This window comes from Spea bombifrons, chromosome 4 (genome assembly GCF_027358695.1).
Source record: "Spea bombifrons isolate aSpeBom1 chromosome 4, aSpeBom1.2.pri, whole genome shotgun sequence".
Taxonomy (NCBI): Eukaryota; Metazoa; Chordata; class Amphibia; order Anura; family Pelobatidae; genus Spea; species Spea bombifrons.
Genome location: NC_071090.1, coordinates 25,106,657 through 25,129,531, shown reverse-complemented (window position 1 = coordinate 25,129,531; position 22,875 = coordinate 25,106,657).

The window sequence follows — 22,875 nt, the reverse complement described above, 5'->3', positions numbered from 1 at the left end:
GCTATTAACACCCTACATCCATGCTCGCCCCCTCCGATCCACACATATGTCTCTTCTCTCATTACCAGAGCCGACCTTAAGTGTTCGGGCGCCCTGTGCGGACTACTCCTCTGGCCCCCCATCACAAAAAAAGAAAAAATCTCCCCCCTCTGCCTCACTGCCTTCCCCCCTCCTCCCCTTCTCACTATCTACCCCCCTGCCCCTTCTCACTATCTACCCCCCTGCCCCTTCTCACTATCTACCCCCCTGCCCCTTCTCATTATCTACCCCCTCTCCCTATCCTTACTTACCTTGTTGCCGGAGTCCTGCGGTGGGAGTGGGAGGCGTCCGTCTTCCCGCTCTGCCGCTGTGCACGCTTCACAGCTGAGCGCCAGAATAATTCCGCCGCTCAGCATGAAACGCCAGCACCGCGACGGAGTCATAGAGAGTGAGGGACGCCAAGCGGTTGCTGAAAACGGCGCCCCTGCCCGGGACTTAAACACCGTTTTTTGTTGTTGTTGTTTTAACTTTATTTAACATCCTCCGTGTTAAATAAAGTTAAAAAAAACTTTATTTAACATGGAGGATGTTAAATAAAGTAAAAAAAAAACAAAAAAAAAACCCCCAGATGTTTTAATTTAAGTCCCGGGCAGGCGCCTCTGTTGCCATGGCGCCCTGTGCGGCCGCACAGGTCGCAAACCCCTGAGGCCGGCCCTGCTCTTTACCCAAAGCGCGCACAAAATCCGGCTCCAACGCATTCTGCCATGCTGCTCCCACATTCTGGAATTCTCTACCACTATCAATCAGAGAGGCCCCATCTTTAGAGACTTTTAAAAAAAGACTGAAACCCCATCTTTTCTCCCAATCCTTCAGATAATTCACTCTTTTTCTCGCCATATAAATACTTTTTGTTGTTGTTGTATATAGGGAACTTAGATGTAAAGGTAGTGGATGTGCATCTATATAAGATGGAAATACATAATAAAATATAGATATTTGGAAAAATATAACACTAGTTTGAATATACCTGAATATACCTGAATATATATATATATATATATATATATATATATATATATTCTACTAATTGTGATACATTTAAAAAAGAGAACTATTAATATAATAGATCAAGAAAAATTCATCATTATATACAAGCACATCAATAGAGGAGATATCTGTAAAGTGTCCATCTAAATCCTGAGACCTGACTTTACTGAGATATTTACTGAAATAATCAATGAATTATTAAGATAAAATATTTTTACTTAATTATTATTGAAAAATCTATTTAGTATACTTTTAAAACATTAAAACATAAAAAACATAAAAACACTAGAAATATTTCACTCCAATTATACATATGTATATGTATAGAAATGTATATATAAATAGCTAAAAACCTACCGTGTATAATAAATGACATTAAACATTTTATAAATATGCTGGATTAAGAGGAAAAAAATCATCATTATATAAAAATTAACAGAGGAAATGAGTCCCAAAAATGTACTTTTAGTTAGATGTATACAGAGTTGGTTATCCAATTAATATGATACTATATCTATTCCTATAACTTTAAACTCGGAAAGAGAAAACATTTTGCAACTGTTGTCATGTCTGGAGACGCTGTGTTTCAAACTTTGGTTTCTGATACCACCTAGATTTTTCTCAATCATAGTTTTTATTAAATGTGAACAAATACATGTGAATTAATATTTACCAGTAAAACTTTTTTTTTGTATTTAGTAGTATTATATTCAGGCTTTTTTTAATATTCAAATTTTGGGGGGTTACATTATAATCAGGGTCGTCTCATAATCAAGCACATATGGTAATACTCTAAGGGCAGCAGGGCTGATACTTTGTTTGCTCTTAAACTATGACACAAACTAACCATTCTCAGATGACACTGGCATTTGCTAAATATTATTCCTGTCTATATAATCTTAAATATTATCATGCAGAGCTATGTCCTACCTTACAAAATGTTGGCTCATATTTAAAGCAGAGGTTCGCACCGCACTTGAGTCTCTTATTGCGAGCAGGTGATATCTCAATTATTAAAAGAATTTTGCTGCTTGTTTTCAAATTTGGATTACTAAAAACTATGCCTGCCTAAACAAGGTAAAACTCCTGATTCCTGTCCAAATTTTAGGCCAATTTCTTAAATAGTGACTAGTGATGGGGCGGCTTTCCTCCTACTGTTTAACTTCCCCCCTAACCGACTAAATTGTAACAGGGCCCTCTACTTCTTTTGTACTAGTTTGCTATTGTTTGCGATTTTAAATTTATCCTACTGATTCTATAAAGTTCTATGGAAATTGCTGTCACTATATAACTAAGTGTAATGTCCTGGGAAGGCAACCTACATATAGGACCAGAAGGTTTATTGAGATTATTCTAAAAGCCTATAGCCCCAAAACACCTTGTTTTTTAGTCTCATTCAGTACAAAGAAAGCCTCTAATAGACTGCATTGGCAATTCATTTTTCAGACTCTGAGCAGCTTTTGTCTGCTTCCAACTTTTCTGCAAGCCAACAAAGCCTTATAAAGCTGTCCAGCAGAAGATGTATATAATATGGGGTTTTTGTCTTCCTCACTCGATATTACAAATGGCGCCCATTAAGGGAGTCCCCTCTCTCTGCTTTTATATGCCACAAGCCAGTATTATGAAAGTAGACCAGATGACAATAAATAGCTTTATAATGCAGACTGGGTGAGCTAGAGTATTGTGGAAAATTACAGATTTTCCTAGCCTAGGCGTCTGGAAATATAGATTTTATTAAAGACAGGAGGCGACTATTATGCTTTATACTTTCTTTACTATTCACAGCAGCAAAATGGTTCACAAACAGGTTAGGTAGAGAAGAAAAAATGACAACCAAACATGACAGGTACAATATGCTGAGAATAATAATATGAATTAGATAGGTATAATACAGGTGTAATCAATTAGTTCCTCCTCTTTTGTTCTGCGACGGTGTATAAGAACTTGGAACGATGAAATAACCATAGGAATTCTGGAACGAAGAACTGGAACTATGAATTCTTGAAGAGGAACGATGAAATCATAACGGTGTAACAGAACAAACGATTAGGCTGAAAGAGAGAGCAAAGGGTGGGTTAAGGGAGGGATAATAGTCGCCTCCTGTCTTTAATAAAATCTATATTTCCTGACGCCTAGGCTAGGAAAATCTGTAATTTTATCTCAGACAGGAGGCTCCTATTATGCTAGTTTAAAGCATAAGTACTAATCATAACATGGTCCTTGAAACAATTCTAGTGGGTCTAAAATAAAAGAATTTAAATGTAGATTCCGATGACGAGTCGACAGCTTTAAGAATGTCTAATATAGACATAGTGCTTCTAGAAGAGTGTGCACCAAATATGGAGATATCAATGCCTGCAGAGGACATGACATACCTCACCCATCTGGCTAAGGTGGCGGAGGATACTGGAAGGTGAGGTTTTCAGTATAAAATAAGTAATTGAGTGGATGTAGGAGATCTAAATGGAAGCGTCTTTTGTTCGTAAGTTTGTAAGCAACGAACTACGCATAATTTGGGATGGTCTGGGAAATTTGGATAGAAAATAGTTCTAAAGTTAGTCTTGGTACGTTTAACAATGTTAAATGAAACTCCATCTGGAGAAAAAGATCTAAATGTTAAGTCTGATTTAACATCAGATACTCTTTTAAAAGATATAAGACACAGTAACATAGTTAGTTTACAAGACAGCATTTTCAGGGATAAATCAGGGTTATCATCCCAATTGGATAATAGTTGAAAAACCAAATTTACATCCCATGTGTCAGTGTATTTAGGTAGAGGGGGTCTGGTAAGTCTGATACCCCTGAATAATTTGCATATGCCTACATGGAGGTGGTCAATGGGAGCATGGTTCGCTGAGATAGCTGAACGATAAAGGTTGATGGTACGGTAAGCTTTACCTGCATCGAATTGGAAGGAGAGGAAATTTAGTATGTGGGAGAGAGATGCTTGAACAGGATCCAAATCCCGTTGTAAGCACCAATGAATCCAAAGTTTCCAGGCTGATCTGTAATTAGATCTGGTATCTCGGATAGTAATCTTTGAGTTGAGATCGAAAATTCTGGATTAGATCCGAATGCCCCGAGTCTGGACGCCAACTGAAGAAGTGTTTCAGTTGGCGGTTGAGGCGTGAAGCAAAGAGGTCCATCTGAAGGGGACCCCATAGGGAGATAATCTGTTGGAATGTTGAATGATGGAGTTGCCAATCACTGTAATCAACAAGGAATCGGGAATTCCAGTCTGCGATAGTATTGGATAAGCCAGGGAGGTATTCTGCCTTCAGAGAAATATCGTTGTCTAGACAGAAATGCCAAAATTGTTTGGCTAAAGTTGCTAAAGGTTTTGATCTTGTGCCTCCCAATTTGTTGATGTATTGAACTGCTGTCACTTTGTCCATCCTGAGTAGGACACAGCAGTTGGTCTTGTGTTTGACGAAACTCTTCAGAGCGAAGGAGCCTGCCAACAATTCCAGATAGTTGATATTGCATGTTGGACTCCATAGAGGACCATTTCCCTCCAGTTGAAGAAGTTCCGCAACGAGCACCCCAACCAAGCAGACTGGCATCTGATTCTATAACAATGTCGGGAAAGGATCCGAAAATCGCTCTCCCGTTCCAGGATTGCACTTGATGAAGCCACCAAAGAAGTTTTTCTCTGGCATCTGAGTTGAGAGGGATTTCGTCTGAATACCCTAGCCCTTCTCTCAAGTGTTTTGCCTTGAGACGTTGAAGAGCTCGGTAATGAAGAGGAGCTGGGAATATGGCTTGTACAGAAGCTGATAAGAGGCCTACTATGCGGGCTAGTGATCTGATAGAGATAAGTTGTCTGTTGAGAACAGATTTGATTTCATTGCGGATGATTTTTAATTTCTCTGAAGGAAGGCTGAGAGTAGCTTCTGTGGAATTGATAACAAAACCTAAGAATTCTATTTCTTGCAAAGGGAGTAGGATAGATTTCTGTTTGTTGATAATAAAACCTAGATCTGTCAGAATGGAAAAAGTCCAGGTCATGTGGACATGTATGGAATCGAGGTTTTGTGACATTACAAGAATGTCGTCTAAATAGATGATAAGCCTTACTCCCCGACTCCTGAGGAGTGCGATTACAGGTTTTAGAATCGTTGTGAAGCACCAAGGTGCTTTTGGCCTTTCCAAAGGAATTGAAGGTATTTCTGATGGTCCGGATGAATGGGGACTGTTAAATAGGCGTCTTTTAAATCTATTTTTATCATCCAATCGTCTTTTAGCAAGAGGTCCCGAAGGAAATGTATTCCTTCCATTTTGAAATGTTGATAGCGGACATAGTTGTTTAGATGTCGTAAATTTATGACTGGTCGGTAACCTCCATCTTTCTTTTTCACAAGAAAAAGATTGCTGAGGAAACCCATAGAGCTGTGGGGAACTGGGATGATGGCGTTTTATTGATTAGATCTGAGATTTCTGTCTGGATGAGAGACAGATCTGCTAGGTAAAAATGTATTGGGAAAGGAAGGGATGACTGAATAGGAAGGGAGACAAAATCTATTTTGTACCCCGTGATGGTATTGAGTACCCAGGGATCTGAAGTTATGGTGTTCCAAATGTGGGGAAAAAAGGGCTAGTCTGCCCCCTAAGTTTGTTAGGGAAGAAGGGGAATAATGGAATCTCACCGGAATATCCACGGGATCTCTGGAATCTGCGTTGTCCCCTAGGTTTCCATTGTCTTCCTCTAGAAGGGAAGAATGGGGAGGAATTCCGATGGTCTGATTGTGGTCTGTATTTGTCCAAGGTAGAGCCTTTGAAATGTTGTCTGGCGTGAGAGCTGTGGGTGGGAAAGCGGCCCCTGCCTTTCCCAGCTTTTCAAAAAACCTTTTGGGAGAAGGATTTGTTCAAGGACAGTTTAGCTTTGTCCAATGTAGAAAAGATGCCCACATATTTGCTGATTTCCGTAATGAACCCCTCACCAAATAAACAGACGTTGGCTGAAGGACCTGGTTCCTTATGGGGAATGTTCGTTAGCAGTGGGTCCATCTTTAGGAGTATAGAGCGCTCCGTTCACTGGCCATAGCAGTATTGGCATTTCCGAAGAAACAGATTGCTCTCTGTGCTCAGCCTCTTAGGATTTTGGTGTCCACCGGGATTCCTGTGTTTGCCGATTCCTCTGCCAATTCACAGATCTTAGCAAGAGGACCAATGATATCTAAGAATTTATCCTGGCAGGACCTCATAGACCTATCCAGACCTTTCTTGGGGTTTTCCCTGATTACTGGTATTGTAAAATAGTCGGGTCAATTTCAGGTGTCAGTGACACTTTGTTGGAAAGTGTGGGTCTGGGGCACTCTGCACGAAGCTTGTTTCTGGTTGATTTGTCCATTGATTTCCTGAGCCATGTCTCCATATAGTGAGCCAAATGGGAGGAAGGTGTCCATTCCGATGAGCGGGGATGTTTAATGTGCATTTTCTGAATTTTCAGTTGTTGCAGCCTCCTCCTGTAAATCAGATAATGAGTCTGAATATACCTCATCTATAGTCTCATATGACTTTGCATCCGAGTCTAAGGAATCATTGGAGGATGTAGTGTAAGAGTCAGGTTTATGCCTGTACGCTTTTTTATCCCGTTTATCTTCCTCACGGGCAGAGGGTTTAGAGTGTGACTTTTTATGGCTGTGGTGTGACAGCTTTTCTGAGGTAAAATCATGTTCCTTTTTTTAGATGGCCCTTTGGAACGTTTGGATTTATTTTCAGGGCTTTCTACGCAATGTTTCCTCTTATGGGATGCCTTTTTTGACTTAGAAAACCCTTGGGACAACTCACGGGAAGATTCCTCAGGTGACCAAAAGACCTCAGGGGTAATAAACTATCTGTGCCTCTCTCTGGCTATGGAGAGGGCTGACTCCATGGACTTAGAAAAGACTTCTTGCATTGAAGTCATAGCCGTAATAATGGCATTGGACACAGAAGTATTCAGAGACTGGTCAGCAGTATTAGAGAAAGGGCCTTCAGAAATAACAGTACCTGTGGTATGTTTAACAGCCTCAGAAATAGATTTCTTAGATAGCTCCTTGTTAGCCATGGTAAATGAATTAGTGTAGATAATATTTAAGGTAAATAAACACTGTGTGTAAATCGTGTCACAGGATTGAGCAAACTGCAACAATGTATGTTACTCAGCTAAAGAACTTGGTAGCTCTGAGGGAGTGGGCGGGAATGCGAGTCAGCTGGGCACCAACTGAGGTAATCTCGCGGGGGGGGCTCATACGTCACGTGACGCAGAGGAGCCTAGGAAGGAGAAGCAAACGGCATGAAAAAGGCTGCCGCAAGGAGGAGAAAGACCAGGAGATATGAATGCAGGAAGAGGTAGAATAGATGTTGGTCTAACCGCTGTGTTAAAACAATGCAGGATCAGACTGGAGAGGGAGTAAGCAGCCGTGGCAAAACGGCTGCAAAGTGTGTAAGCTGTATGGGCTGTATGGTGTGAATAACGAGTTACCTCCTGTAAACAGTGTAAAAGGTTGTATAAATTGAATAAGGGAGATAAACCATGAATTAAGTACACAATTTAAATAAAATATATTATATATGTATATATATCAAATATGTGCAAAATAAGAGTAATATTGAGGAGCACAGTGACAAGATACTTAACTCTCAGAAGGAGCAGCAAAGAAAGAGGAGGGACTAATTGATTACACCTGTTTTATACCTATCTATTCATTTTATTGGTTCTTAGCATATTGTACCTGTCATGTTTGGTTGTCATTTTTTCTTCTCTACCTAACCTGTTTGTTAACCATTTTGCTGCTGTGAGTAGTAAAGAAAGTATAAAGCATAATAGGAGCCTCCCGTCTGAGATAAAATCATGTATTCTTCATGAAGTAGGGATGTTTGGGAAATGAAAATGAAAAAAATAAGTAAAAATAAAAAATGCAAACTATACTGTATAGTAAAAGTACACAATAGATTGAGCTGCGTCTCATAGGTATAATGTTTGTATACATTGAATCTAAAAAACTAGTCTATAATCACTTTTAGTATAATTTAGGTAATGATAGTATTCCAAGCACAGCTTGGTATTGTCATATAAAACTATTTATACATTTGTATCTGTAAGATTTGTCTCTCACTTTGCACAAAAAGTGAAAATCACAAACAGTTACTGATCTTATTTTTTCTAGATTGCAGTGACAGGAAAATTACTTTCCTATAACTGTCAAGCTAAGCAAAATGAAATGACTTTATCTCAATATATTGGCAAACATAATAAAAAAACTCTTCTGACTAAAACTATTCCATTCCTAGCGACAGATCATTTTAGAAACTGAGTGCAATTTAGGTGTCACATTATGCAAAATGCAATTTCAAGAAAATACTAAAAACTAGGCTACAAGTGTAAAAGGATACAGTTAAGTAGGGAACAATAAAGTATTTTAATATTTGAAAGAATTCAAGATAATATATCCTGAAATGTTAATATTAAACCATTTATTGGTTAGTTGATTGATTTAAACTATTCCATTTTTGATATCTCTTAAAACAGGTTTATTAATTTCTCAGTTTTAACTTAAACTGTTATTATATTAGATTGTTTACTAAAGCAATGTTTTGTGAACTGGATGCCAAAATAGATGTTGCCTTTGAAGTTTGGGTTTTATCGCCTTATTATACATTACAAACAATTTACAATTGGATCCTATCAAAATGGTGGTATTTTGCAAAAATAACACAGGATGAGAGCCCATAAAAATTATTATTTAAATACTTCAACATCTGCTATTCCTACACACAGTGTGCATGTGGTCTGGTTACTTCCTTTATTGTGGTCCCTTTAATCTGTGCTCTGCAATATGATTACATCAAATTATGATCATTTTATTTTTAGTTTCTCCCAACCTTTGTTCTCTCAGTAACATATCTACATCTTATATTAATTATCATCCCTTGCTGATGTGGCTTTTGCCTTACCATAACCTCAAAGTAGAGTGACATAAATGATGATTTATCTGGTAAATCATTCTCCATCTTCCATTCCATCATTCTCCTGCTTCTCCTTTTCCTTAAATCATGACCTCTGGTTTTGGCACTCCTCTTTTAACAAAATTCTTCCCTATTGGAAAGTGTTTTATTATCATTTATTAATTTAGTAAACATTCATGAACGTCTAGAGCAATTACGGGTTCGCTGTATGCACATGTAAACTTATGTCAAGAAAATGCCATATAAATTAGCAATGCTCAGTGTAAAGATTTTACGAACAAACCATGGACTATTAGTTATGAGCATGGGAAAAGGTAATTGCCCCCTAAACCTAACAACTGGTTGTCCTTGGCAGCAACAACTGTAATCAAACATTTACGATTACTGGCAGTGAGTCTTTTTTTTTTATAACATAATTTTTATTAAAGTTTTCAATTAAGAAAAGGTAGACAAGGTTGTATACATATACAGAAGTAATGCAGTTGCCATATACAAGTTATACATGTTATACAGGTAGGTATGCTTATACCATTTTGAATTTAACAAGCAGTTCAGAAAAGGATAACAGAAAACAAAGCAAAATAATTAAATTTCGCACTCATAAAAATTCCAGACAAGTATAGTCATGTGTATAAATGATCTTCTTGTGATATTTCAATGTTTGGGGAAAGAGCCTGTGATGGTATCTGGCTTGTGGTGTTTAAGGGTTAGTGGGGTTGAACCGTGTTATGTGTGCTGTTTAGCCATATGTCCCATCTAGAATAAAAGTAGTTTTCCCTATTTTGGGCAAATGAAATCTTGTATTCGTGCCAGCAATTTGAATTTATTCCCTGTATGACTGCTTTAAGAAAAGGTATCAAATTTGTGTTCCCGCATTTAGTAATGTTATACCTCACTGAGATCAGTGCGTGTATGATAATTGTTTTATGAAAAAAGGAATATTGGTCTACGTTAATGTTAAGTAGTGCCAAGGGGACATCCAGTACAACAGGGAATCCGCAGAGGTTTGATAAAAATCTACCAATTCTCCTCCGAAATGAAAGTATCCTGGGGCATTGCCACCAGATATGGAGCATTGTGCCTACGTCTGAGCATCTCCAGCATGTATTTGGAGTCTGAGTGAATTGTGCTAGATGTGACGGTGTAAAATACCATCGGTATAGCAGTTTTTTGGATGTTTCTAGATGGCTGATACATTTAGACACTGATATTATGACCGTGTGGGCTATTTGCCACTGATCTACAGTGAATTGAGTATTAAGCTCGGTTTCCCATTTGATTTTGTATGAGTCTGGAAGGTTTAGATAAGTCTTGAGTAGCAGCGAGTAGCACCATGACATAGGCAGTGAGTCTTTTACATCGCCATGGAGGAATTTTGGAAGGCATGAATTGAGTTAAGCTCTTGATATTGGAGTCATCCTGTAACTGTTTCTTTTGTCACTTTTAATAAACACTTTTGGAAGCCATCGCAAGTATGAAGGTTTTATTGTTGTTTTGATGTGTTTTTCATGTTAATGTGTTGAGTAGTTGGAAGGAGGTGACCCAAAATGCAGGATAGGTATAAAAGCTAACAGCAGCAAAGGGTCAGCTGAGGTCAGGGACACCAGAGAGACAACAGTACGGTATAACAATCCAAAGTCAGGAACACCAGAGAGATAGTAGTACGCATACCTGGGAACTTCCGAGCTCCTGCTACCCTTACAGGACGCAGCCAGGACTGCCTACTGAAGGCAGTGGGCGGTCCCGATGACATCAGCGGGCAGTCCTGATGACATTGGTGGGCTGTCCCACTGGGAAAAACACCCTCATTTAAAGGGAAAATGGGAGGGGAGCGGGACGTGTCAAGACCCTGCTCCCGGGCCCCCGAGAATTCAGGAGAGTTCCCAGGTATGGCAGTGCGGTATAACAATCCAATGTCAGGGGCCACCAGTGAAGGAGCAAACAATGAGACTGATCTAAGGTCAGGGCAACTGGCTAGCAAGCAAAGGAAGTTAACAATTCAGGTAAGATACAAAAATAATAGTAGAGAAGGAAAAACTCTAGGTACTGAGACTACAGAACACCAAGCAGCAAATAGGAGAAGAAGATGCTTTTTAAATGTTAGGCCGTGTAGTCACCAGGGACGTGTCTGAGCCTGCCTCTCGCAAGCTGTGAATGGAGGTGAAGCTGATGCGCACGCACACACAGCCTCAGCTGGGCTGCTCTTCAGTGCCGAATGGGCGTGATGATTTGGCGCCTGACATAATGGGAGCATTGAATTTCTTCAATAACTGGATTCCTAAGTTGAAAAATAGAATGTTCTATTTTGTGGTCACAGGAGATAGTGGTTGCGCGTAGAGGAGAAGAAAGTCACAGTAATATAATATGTGGCTGGCAAAACTTGCAATACAATCCTCGCCTGGGGATATCTTTAGCAGCAGTCCTGTGTAGTTCTTTTTTTTGGTTCTCAGGATAAGGTGCACATAAAAAGTTAAACAGAAATAGGCATAGCGCTTTCTGTATATATAAAATGAATAAAACAAATAAAAAAAGTTCACTATATACTCACAATATGGTGAGAAATAAATGGATTGCTCACACCTTCTGGCGTAGGTGGAATGATCCCCACCAAGGATATAAACTTGCGTGTTTAAAACATTAAAAGGATACCAGGAAACCAGATGGTTTAAAAAAAAAAAACGCATTTATTTTCAGCTTTCTGGTTAAAAACCATTAAAAGGTCAATAATAGCACATACTCGTTTTAACCTACTAAATAGGCTTCTTCAGAGTGTCTAAAAGAGCTCCTGGCACTGAAATCCTTATATAATAAATTCAAACAGTGTGAAATTGCACCAAAATTACATCTTAATTAAGGGGTGTGGCTGATGACATCATCAGTAACAATTTACATGTTTAAAAATATAAGGTACAATAAAAAAAACAGGAAATAAAGTCATTTACAAAGTATATACACATCTGATATATGATGCCCATGGTAAAAAATGTAATTTTGAATAGTCAGTAAAAAACAAATTATTTATATTTTTAAAGATAGCTCTTAATGTTAACAAACAACATAAAAATATGATTTTTTACTTTTACAGACAAGTAAAACTTAAAACAAACTTAAATCTAATAAACAATACTTAAAATTAGTAAAATTAAGTAAATTTACTAAAACTGACGTTTTTGTAAGCAAAGCAGAGGATCTTGGGAAATGTAGTTTCCACCATTTTTTTAAAACTTATTTTTATTTATTTATTTATTTTGGGGGGGTTAAAAAATAATAGTATTATGACAACTCTGTATATAAGAGACAGGTGGTTTGTACTTAAAGTGACAGAAGGCAATAAAATAGTGAAACCTGATAAAAACTTAAAGGAAGAAATGTAGATCAAAATCTACATTTAAACCGTTTGGTGTCAATGTTTTTAAGGTGAATATCCAAAACATCTAATTTTTACCCGAAATTTTACTCATATTGCCTCCTCTCCAAGGAATAGGTATTTTTTTAATCGCTAAAAATTTTAAAAGATTGGAGTCTTTGTTATGCTTTAAAAAATGTTTAGAGACACTGTGGGTAGTGACGCCCTTTGTAATGTTTCGACAATGTTCCATTATTCTCACATCTTACATCTGGTCATCATACCCACATATTGTAATCCACAAGGACATTCTAATAAATAAATAACATATTTAGTGTTGCAAGTTATACATTCATTTATTTTGTATTCTTTCTGTGTGATATTAGATTTAAAAGAACCTTGTCTGCGTTGTGTTTTATTGGTTGACTTGCAGGCTAAGGATGTATTACATTTGAAAAAAACTTTTATTTCTTTTGTGTTACGTGTGTAATTTTTAGTTTGGTGCTCCTCTAAAAACTATTTTAGGTTCATTAGGGAGTATATTTTTTAAAACATCATGTTCTTTTAGAATGTCACAGTTTTTCTTAATAATCCTTTTAAAAGTTTTGTTCTTGTTATTAAAATCTGTCACTATAGGCAAAATAAAGTTATCTTCCTTAAGGTTATCTTTGTATTTGATCAACTCTTTTCTGTCAGTTTTTTCTATATTGTTTATGGTGTTCTGTATTTTCTGTGCATTATAGTTTTTCTCCACCAGTCTTTTTTAAAAAAAATGTGCTTGGGATTTAAAAACAGGGGTATCTGTACAGTTTCTCCTTAGTCTCAGAATTTGGCTTTTAGGGATACCTTCGAGCCATGGCCCATAGTGGCAGCTTGATTGTTCTATGAAGGTATTGGTACAGACCTTTTTAAAATGAGTTATGATTTTAATTTGATTATTTTGTATGTAAATATCTAAATCTAAAAACATAACAGATTCTTGGCTGATACTGGAAGTTAAAACGATACCCCTATTATTATTATTTAAAAATTAAAAAAAATCATTTAAATCAGGTTTGGTTCCATCCCAGATAACAAATATATTGTCTATATACCTGCTATAGGTAACCAAGTTTGCATTCCACTGGTTATTAGTCCAGATCATCTCATTTTCCCAGTTCGCCATGAATAGATTGGCATAACTTGGTTCCCATAGCAGTGCCTGTAAGTTGTAGATAAAAGGAATCATCAAACCAAAAATAGTTATTTTCTAAAATTAATAAAATAGCTTCATTAATAAAATCTATAAAATTAGCAGAAAAATCCTCATTTGTTTCAAGTATATTTTTTACAGCTTGACAGTTGCATTAACATACATTATTTTGTTGTAACTGAACAAGTTTGGGGACTATTAGCATGGGAAAATAGTACAAACATTTTTTTTAAAAAAACATTTTCATTATTTTAATGTGTTATTCATGCTTAATGATGGACTAGATATCTAAAACATAGTATCAAAAGAAAGCTCTTTTGTTAAGATCTATCTTCATGTCCTTGAACAACAATATATAATTTGTGTGGGTACACATACAATTAAGAAGGAGAATCATGTTTAAAGAAACAATGTAAAAATGCAATAGGTTTTTGGTACAAAATACCCTCAGTAAAGAAGAGGTTACAATTATTTTGATCATTGGAAAGATTTGTACAACAAATATGCAAAAATAGAAGAAATCAGAAAGAGGTAAGTACCGTATTTGCTTGATTATAAGGTGAGGTTTTTTTTCAGAGCAAATGCTCTGAAAAATAACCATCATCTTATATTCAAGGTCGTCTTCTAATCAGACCTCATCACATCGCACAGACCTCCACTAGCTGTACCTCTAGACACCAAGGAATCTGAAGCATGGGGAGAAGTCTAGTGAACACATTGCATTATAAATACATAGAGATTAATATGTAGTTGGTCCCCCTTTGGCGCTATAACGGCTTCCGCTCTTCTGGGAACGATTTATGGACCTTGTTTTGTACACTGGGGCACAGTCATGATGGAATAGAAAAGGACCTTCCCCAAAACTGTTCCCACAAAGTTAGGAGCATAGTGTTGTCCAAAATGTCTTGGTATGTCACCTTCAGCTCATAAAACGTTCTACTAGAAAATTCCCACAGAAACTCACAAAAAAAGAAAAATCATACAACCACAGATGGACCCCACTGGACACGGCCACAGAGACTACTATGATGTACTGAAGGAACCATCTAAGACTCCTAACACGTCATGCACACAGGAACATATCCACACGCTTAAACACTTGAATAACATACACACGCATGCACACACTAACATACACACACACAATGGGTTAAACATGTGTTACAGGGAATCATTATCTTCCCTTTAAGTACGACATGCCTGCTCATACACACATATGCACTGCTCTTACGCATGCCTGCCCACAAAAACACACATATACACTGCAATTGCCTGCAGATACACACTTGCCAGTTCTCACACAAATGCACTACCCTTATACACGCCTGCCCAAACATACATAAACTGCTCACACACACACGCCTCCCCATAAATATACACTGCCCTTGCACATACTTACACAGACGTATACACTATAAGACAAATACACTCCTTATACACTGCCCATACAGAAGTACACGTATACAATGCCCATACAGACGTACACGTATACAATGCCCATACAGACGTACACGTATACACTGCCCATACAGACGGACACAAATACACTGCCCATACAGACGGACACATATACACTGCCCATACAGACGTACACATATACACTGCCCATACAGACGTACACATATGCACTGCCCATACAGACGTACACATATGCACTGCCCATACAGACGTACACATATGCACTGCCCATACAGACGTACACATATGCACTGCCCATACAGACGTACACATATACACTGCCTATACAGACGTACACATATACACTGCCCATACAGACGTACACATATGCACTGCCCATACAGAAGTACACGTATACAATGCCCATACAGATGTACACATATACACAGCCCATACACACGTATGCACATACATGCACATATACACAGCTGCCCTATACACAAACACATATGCCTGCCCAAGTACCATACACATGCCTCACCATATGTATATGCACACACAAATCTACCATCAGATCCCCCACCTTCGTTCTCCACATCAGACCCCCCCAAACCTTTGTTCTCCACATCAGACCCCCCCTCCACAACCTTTGTTCTCCACATCAGACCCCCCTCCACAACCTTTGTTCTCCACATCAGACCCCCCTCCACAACCTTTGTTCTCCACATCAGACCCCCCTCCACAACTTTTGTTCTCCACATCATACCCCCCACCTTCGTTCTCCACATCATACCCCCCATCCACCCACCATCGTTTTCCACATCATACCCCCCACCCACCCACCATCATTTTCCACATCATACCCCCCACCCACCATCGTTTTCCACATCATACCCCCCCACCCACCTTCGTTTTCCACATCATAGCCCCCCACCCACCTTCGTTTTCCACATCATACCCCCCACCCACCTTCATTTTCCACATCTCTTACCTTTCTCTTCCTCCTTTCTGCTTTCTCTTCCTCCTTTTTCTTCCTCCTTTCTGATTTCTCTTCCAACTTTCCTTTTTGCCGCTCGCAGTCATATCCCGTCGCCCCGGCGCTCAGTTACAGACAGCACGCTGGTGAGTGTGACCTTAATGCAGCTGCAGCCTGCAGGACTAGTTGGGGAGATCACGGATTTCCCTAACCAGTCCTGCAGGCTGCAGCTGCTGATCGGACAGCTGTGAGCACCCTCACAGCTGCACCCGAGTGCACTCGCCTCATGTACAGCCCTGGGGGGGATTTCTATATTATCGGTCCCCCCCTTATGATTTCCTGGGGGGGATCCGTCCCCACCAGTTCCTACATGGATATATATGTATATATATATATGAGAGGTCCGGCGGTGTGCGGCCTCGAAATACTGATCTGTAGAGACAGTAGTGAAGGGGGTGATGTGTGTATGTGGAAGTTTTACTGGGTAGATTTTGTGACTTCCCCCTCGTTCCCTGTGCATTCTAACCTCGTGCTAACCCTTGCTGAGTTAACCCTTTCCTGCCCTAATACCATGTGCACCGTCCTGTAGTGCTGGCAGGGTCATGTTCCCCTTACGCCTATGACTCCAGGGTTTCTTTACCTTTTATAGATGAGTAAAAAAAAAAAAAGTCATTTTGTTCTAAATTTTTCACCATATTTTATACTTTTTTTAATAGTAAATAATATGATACAATCAAAACAATGTCATCTAAAGAAAGCCCTTCTTGTCCTGAAAAAAACAATATATAACTTGTGTGGATTCAGTAAACGGGAATGATGAAAATTACAGCTAAACACGAGCAGCGCAGAAATGTTAAAACGGCCATTGTCACGAACGGTACAAAAAGTAAAATCAGCCTTTGTCACGAAGGGGTTAAATAGCCCAGGCAGATAACCCCGCCTCCAGCTACCTGCAGGGAAAACAGGTACTGTTCCTTTAAATCGTGGGTTGCACATGTGCGGTAGTAACTGGTCGGTAATCTTTGATGTGGCATGAGTCTTCAAGTTCCGGCAGCCATCTTTGGAGTGGCACGCGCATGCGTGTAGTACACGAAAGGGATGGCACGGTGACTCAAGGCTCTAGTGCGGCGGCGGGACACTGCTATGGCCGTAGTAGTTACAGGCTGGGTGGTTACATACTGGCTGTGTGCCGGGAAAAAAAATAATAAAGATGAAAAAATTTGCTAGATGGTCTCCAGACCCTCTAGAGAACTCTGGCTCCATTTGCAGGTTGAATACAGGTACTTTCTAATCACAGTGTGATTAGTAAAAATAAATTAAAAAATAAAATAAAATTAATAATAATTAGAAAAAAAATAGTTAAAAAAAAACAGTAAAATGTAAAAATAATTTCCCACTGATGCCACTATCAGGGGAACCTTCAAGTTGAAAAAAATGTAAAATTAAAAAAAAAAAAATCAAAATATATATATATTTATAAAATATATTTTTGTGAGCAAGTCCTAAAATTAGCACATTAGCTTAAATCAATTCTCGCATGGAAAGAGTTAAAATACTGGCATATTAAATGCCCATGGGGTGTCTTTTAAAAAATGTATGATCTGATGGGGTAAATTGAATTGACCGGGTTCAGCAATAGCCACACATTTAATTTCCAATTAGAAAAATGCGCACGTCCCAAATGTGGCCTTTTAGTTCACCCAAAAAATTACAAACCCATGCATGTGGGGTATCACTGTAGTCAGGAGATGTTGCTGAACACATATTGGGGTGTCGTGTGACAGCTGCATATACCAGGAGCTGTAAATTCATACATAAAGTAGGTGTGTGGGGGAAAAATACACACAAAAAAATACTACTGCAAACTTTGAAAAAATGCTGGTGGTAAAATGTGTGCATGTAAAGAGTTAAAATACCAGCATTTAAAATACCCTGGGGTGTCTAGTTTTCAAAAATATATGGTTTTATTGGGCACACTGAAATGGCCCGGCTCAAAGATGTACGAAATAGGGCATGGGCAGTTGATCCCCGAATGCCAAAGTTCAACATTGAAAAATGCGCATGTTGCCCTTTTCCCCCCCAAACAGCCAGGCAAAATCATTCATGTGAGGTATCACTGTACTCAGGAAATGTTGCTGAACACATATTGGGATGTTTTATGATAGTGACATATACCAGAACCTGTTTATTCATACCTGAAGTAAAATGTGTGTGAAAAAACAAATGCAAAAAAATGACTACCACAAAGTTTGACAAAGACTGGTGGTAGATATGGTGCATGGAAAGAGTTAAAATACTAGCATTTGAAATACCCTGGGGTGTCTAGTTTTCAAAAATATATGATTTGATGGGGGTTAATTGCATTGGCTGGCTTCAAAGATACCCAAAATGGCAAAATGGGGGAAGAATTACCAGATTTGGAAAAAATGGCTTTGAAATAGCAAAACGCTACCTGTACTTATTGCCCATAACGTGTAGAAAAAAGCAAAAAAACATAGGTATTTCTAAACTCAGGACAAATAGTAGAATCTATTTAGCAGGTTTTTTCATGACCCTTGCACTGCCCATACCCAGGAGGTTCCCCATTCTCAAACCCGAAATAAGAGACAGACACCAGCAGGATTGGATTTAGAAAAGGCCGAGACATTTATTTAACAAATGTCTCGACATAACTTTATTTAACATCTTATAAATTATTGTAAAAACACTTTAATAATAACTTCTGTATAAATACTATACAGTCTTCTGTACACCTGTGTACAAACAGCTGAGGGTTCCCAACCTAAACACAAAACAATGGCTTCACACTACCCCTTCCGCCGGATACCACAATCGCCCAAGCGACCGCGGGTCGGATAGGGGAGCTCCACCTTAACGCTTTGGTTAATCCTGTACAGGGAGGGCATTAACTCTAACCTCTAACCAAAACCATCAACTTGCCACTCCCATTATCATTCAAACTTCTCCAGGGAACTCCTCCGCCACAGCAAAGAAACGGATCCTGCAAAAAGAAAGAGGGAAAGGGGGAAAGAAAAAACACACAAAGCCAAAACAAAAACACAAAGCAAAAGACAAAAAGAGGGAGGGCGGGCGGGAAACTGCTCCTGTGGTGTTCAGTAATTGCCCCTTGCACGTGTGCTTAGAGGGGCTTTATAGCCCTGTCCCCTTCCCCCTACAGTCACGTTCCTTGTGACTTCCCCCTCGTTCCCTGTGCATTCTAACCTCGTGCTAACCCTTGCTGAGTTAACCCTTTCCTGCCCTAATACCATGTGCACCGTCCTGTAGTGCTGGCAGGGTCATGTTCCCCTTACGCCTATGACTCCAGGGTTTCTTTACCTTTTATAGATGAGTAAAAAAAAAAAAAGTCATTTTGTTCTAAATTTTTCACCATATTTTATACTTTTTTTAATAGTAAATAATATGATACAATCAAAACAATGTCATCTAAAGAAAGCCCTTCTTGTCCTGAAAAAAACAATATATAACTTGTGTGGATTCAGTAAACGGGAATGATGAAAATTACAGCTAAACACGAGCAGCGCAGAAATGTTAAAACGGCCATTGTCACGAAGGGTACAAAAAGTAAAATCAGCCTTTGTCACGAAGGGGTTAAATAGCCCAGGCAGATAACCCCGCCTCCAGCTACCTGCAGGGAAAACAGGTACTGTTCCTTTAAATCGTGGGTTGCACATGTGCGGTAGTAACTGGTCGGTAATCTTTGATGTGGCATGAGTCTTCAAGTTCCGGCAGCCATCTTTGGAGTGGCACGCGCATGCGTGTAGTACGCGAAAGGGATGGCACGGTGACTCAAGGCTCTAGTGCGGCGGCGGGACACTGCTATGGCCGTAGTAGTTACAGGCTGGGTGGTTACATACTGGCTGTGTGCCGGGATGGCTCCCAGATAGGTTATGCCATATAGTGTTGTGTGTGGAAGAGGGTTTGATGCTGCTGGATAGTGTCATGTAAGCAAAGAAGAGTAAGAAAGGGAAGAATAGCATCAAGGGAGAGAGGAGTGACGAAGAGGAAAGAGTAGAGAGAAGAGTAAGATGAGAGTTAAAAATAAAATAAAAAAAACAGAAGAGGAAGGAGAGAAAGGGAAGACAAAGAGAACGAGGGAGGAAAAAACTAAATCTGTGCATGCTGTTTCAATGAAAGGTGGATTATCTAGTTGATTATTAACAAGCATCCCTTTTTGGAAAAAGTTGTAGAATATAAAGTTTTTAATGCATAATAACTACAAAACAGACCTTTTTTACACTTATTGAAACTATATTTGTAACACTTGGGGTTTAAAAATACTTATGCTAGATTTGTTGTGCGAAATTTCTTCTATCGCAAACGGTATGCTTAGACATTAACGATTTGAAAGTCGTAATAAATAAATAAAACAAATAAAATGTATACTAATGCCTTAAATTATTCAGAAATGGATTCTTAGCAGCACTTGCATCTGAGGTATAGTGGTTTTTAAATCTGATAAAAATGTCAGCTCTGTTATTGCAGAAGCGGGCATGCCTAATCAGAGATTGAAGCAGTTAATGGAACAACTGAATTTAAAATTCTCTTTCAACCATAAATCATGTTTCCTATTAGAAAACAGGGAAAACCTGACAGTCTTTAGCAAGGATTCATTCAGTGCAAATCAGAACGTTCAGTTCTTTACCATGAAGGAGACATAAAAATAATACTCTTGAAATATTTTATGTTTTTGTAGATGCTTTCCGTTTTCCTAATTTGGAATAATGCAGCAGAATGTTTCAAACCAAATCACTTTTCAGCCCATAAATCCAAAAACCTTTCATATGTATAATTTCTTTAAAATACTAAGTCAATAATTTTAATCAACATTGTATTTTAGATGGGTGGTAGAGTCAGTTAAAGATGGGATAGAATGAATAAATTACCATTGACAGAAAATCTTCAGATGACATGTAAAAAGAAAATATTATTTGAAATTGAAAGCAGTGGTATATTCCGGCCTAAGCTCACTAGGCCAAGCCTAGGACAGGAGGTCCAGGGCAGGTGGCAGTCCTTCTACTACTGGGAGCCTATCGTCATCTTGGGAATTGAATCCAGGCTCATTGTAGCGCCATTTTTCAGTTGTTCAGGCTGATTAAATGGGTTATCGGCACAGCCTCCATGGTTTACTTCTGCCATTGCACAAATATAGATACCCTTATCCATCAAGCCATAAAAAATGTAAGTTTACAGCAAGACAGGAGGCTTTGCATTTTGCATAACTTCCTTAACTGAATATCCTCCAGCAGCAAAGCAATTAACAATAAAAAGAACAATAACCAATAAGAATAGAGCCCAAGACCCTATATAGGATTCTCGTCCTTCAGGGGGAAGACTTCTTCAGGTAAGAGTCATTCCTCTTTTTCCTCTACTCCCTATTGCTGGCAAACTCGCCCATTTTTTTCCATGCTTGGTCTGTCCTTACTTCTATCCCTGGGACCTCCAGACTGTGGTCGGTTTTCATCTAGATTTTGTGTCGGTTCCTCGTCAGTCTTTCCCTCCTTGTCCCCCTCGGTTTGCGCGTGCAGAGGCCGCCCTCATCCATGCAGAGCTCTCCTCACTCCAGGACAAGGGTGCGATAGAGCAGGCTCTCCCTGTTTCTTGAGCAACATTTTTCTGGTGCTCAAGAAATCAGGAGAATTCCGTCCCGTCATAAATCTGCGGGCTCTGAATGCCCATGTCATATACAGGCACTTCAAGATGGAGGGTATCCATCTCCTCCACGACCTACTAAGGGAATACGATTGATTCACAAGGCTTGACCTGCATTGGCGGAGCCGTCACTTACAGTTCACGTGTCTTCCATTCGGGTGAAGCACCCTGGTGCTTCACGAAACAGCTGAAGCCGGTTATGGAGTTAATACGAACGAGGGGTGTCCGAGCCATCATTTATCTGGATGACATCCTCCTAATGGCGATCCAGTGGATTCCGTGGCGGCGGTGCTCAAGCTCCCTGTGGCCAAGGCCCTATCAACAGTTTGCCTCGCTGAGGAACCTTGCATGGGTCATCGGCCTCCTGTCTTCATCTATTCAGGCGATCTTCCCTGGTCCTCTTCACTACAGGGCCCTTCAGCGCCTGAAGACTTATCACCTTCGCACGTCCGGCTCCTATGATCACCTCATCACGCTGACCGACGAGGCAAGGCTGGAACTCTGCTGGTGATTGGTGCACATGGAGGCCTGGACGGTTGCACCATTTTCGGGTCGGTTCTAGACTTCATTCTGAATTCAGACTGCAGGTTTTTTCGCGGTGCACAGTTTCACAATGATCCTCACACACTGTTCCCTAATCCTTCACATTGAACAACGTGTCCACGGTGTGGTACATCAACCGCTTGGGGGGGCTTGCGTCTGGCGTCTCCTTCCTCCTTCCTTTCACTCTCTCGATCTCCGTCGGGATCCGTTTCATCTAGACCTTTTTGCGTCTAGGACCAACCGTCAGACCCCTGCGTTCTTCAGCTGGCTGCCAGATCCAATCTCGTTGGCCATGGACGCGTTCCCTCAGACGTCGCCTCTCAGGGGAGCTTATGCTTTTCCCCCATTCTCCATGATCCTTCGGGCTCTTCACACCTTATCGCGTCAGAGGGTATTGATCATACTAGTTGTAGAACTCAGCCATGGTTCCCGTTGTTCCTGGAGTTGTCCTGTGCGGACCCCCTGATTCTTCCATCATCAGGGAATCTTCTGCTGGATCTGGAGGGGAACCCTCACCCCCTTATCCTCCACGATCGTCTCTTGCTAGTGGTACCTGGACTGTTTCTGGGGATCCTGGGACGTGGCAGGACTATCATCGACGGCTCAAGATTTGCTCTGGGGATCCTGGGCTCCTTGCACCAGGAAGTCTTACCTTCAGGCTTGGAAAGTCTGGGGTTGCTGGTGTGTAGAACAGCGCTGTGATCACTTTACGGCGCCCATAACGACCGTTCTCAATTTTTTGGGCGCACCTCTTCTCTCAGGGTAAGTCTT